The following is a 2,040-nucleotide window of genomic DNA, read 5'->3' on the forward strand; positions in this document are numbered from 1 at the left end:
AACTATTATAACCCATGTTGGAAGAATCATCCAAATTTTAACTGGAATAACAATTCTTCTACAAATCAAAAATGGGCAAACAACCCAGTGAACCAATTAGGAAATTCATCCAACCAAGAAAAAGTTAACTATAGACCTTCTTATCCTCCAAGATTTAACAGTAACACTCAAATTAAGGAAAAAAAGTTGTCTATGGAAGAACTGATATTAAACATGGGTCAACAATTGCAGAATCAAGGAAATCAATTACAAATTCAAGGAAATCAATTACAAAATCGAGGAACTGCTATTAAGAATATTGAAAATCAACTAGGGCATATCGCTACTGCACTTAGTAACCGAACATTGGGAACTTTTCCTAATACTGTGGAACCAAATCCTAAAGATCAAGAAAAAAAATAGATAAAAGCGATACAATTACGAAGCGGAAAAGAATTGGAAACAAGAGTACAGAAAGAGACAAAAACAGAAAAAGAGAAAGTGGATACCGAAAAAGAAAAGGATCATGAATACTCAGAATTAGAATATCCGCTTACACCAATGAAAATTACTTTGAGAAATCTCTACCACCGTTTCCTCAAAGATTGAAGCAACACAAACAGAATAAACAATTTTCCAAGTTTTTAGAAATTCTTAAGAAGTTAACTGTAAATATTGTTGTAAATATTTAACGGTAAATATTGTTTTCGTAGAAGCTTTAGAGCTAATGCCCAATTATGTGAAATTTATGAAAGATATCCTGAACAAGAAAAGGAAGTTCACTGATAACGAAACTTTTGCACTTAGAGAGACCATTTTTAGCTACTGGAAAAGCTATGATAGATGTTCAAAACGGAGAATTAACTATGAGAGTTAACGATCAAGAAGTGACTTTTAACATTGCGAAATCTATGAAATACCCTGCTGTTGAAAGAAATAATGAATGTTTTCGCATGGAAATTAGTGAACATCTATTGAATGAACATTTTAAAGAATATTTTTAAGAGAAAGAATAATTTGAAGATAGTGATGAATTTATTCTAGACGAAATAGAAAATGAAGAATTAGATTATGTTCAGGAAATATTTGAGATGTTGGATATTACCGAAAATGCTGATAAGAATCTATTTTCGGAAAGAGTTGGAAAAAAGGGTGCAAAAAGAAATAGAAACTGAAAAAAAGAAAGTAGATACAGAAAAAGAAAAGAGTCATGAGTACCCAGATTTAGAGTATCCATTTACACCAACGAAAATTACTGATATTAAGAGAATCGGTCCTTCAATCTGTATGCACCGAATTATATTAGATGAACAATATAAACCAAGAGTTGATCCATAAAGGAGATTAAATCTGATGATGAAAGAAGTAGTTAAGAAGGAAATTTTGAAAAGATTTGATACTGGAATTATATATCCTATTTCAGATAGTGCGTGGGTAAGTCCAATTCATTGTGTTCCTAAGAAAAAAGGAGTGACTATTGAAACAAAAGAAAATAATGAATTAATATCTATCAGACAAGTTACTGGGTGGCGTATTTGCATTGATTACAGAAAATTAAACACTGCCACCAGGAAAGATCACTTCCCTTTACCCTTTTTAGATCAAATAGTAGATAGACTTGCTGGGCACAAATATTTTTTTTTAGATGGATATACCGGTTACCATCAAATTCCTATTGCTCCTAAGCATCAAGAAAAGACAACATTTACTAGTCCTTTTGGAACTTTTGCTTTTCAAAGAATGCCTTTTGGATTATGTAATGCACCTGCAACATTTCAAAGATGCATGATGCCCATTTTTAGTAAGTTAATTGATGATGGATTGAAAGTATTTATGAATTATTTCTCTGTATTTGGAACATCATTTGACACATACTTAAATTATCTTGAAAAATTTTTAGAGTTATTGGTCGGCAACTTTTAGGCGCTGAAATATTTTGTTAATCCTTTGGAGAGTTCTCGAGAAGAAATGTGTTGATATGACTTATATTCAAGTCATTAAAGATATGTATACTAGAGCTGTTACTTGTGTTCAAACTGAAGGAAGATTGACAAAATATTT

This window comes from Phalaenopsis equestris, unplaced genomic scaffold (assembly GCF_001263595.1).
Source record: "Phalaenopsis equestris unplaced genomic scaffold, ASM126359v1 Scaffold000273, whole genome shotgun sequence".
NCBI classification, from domain to species: domain Eukaryota; kingdom Viridiplantae; phylum Streptophyta; class Magnoliopsida; order Asparagales; family Orchidaceae; genus Phalaenopsis; species Phalaenopsis equestris.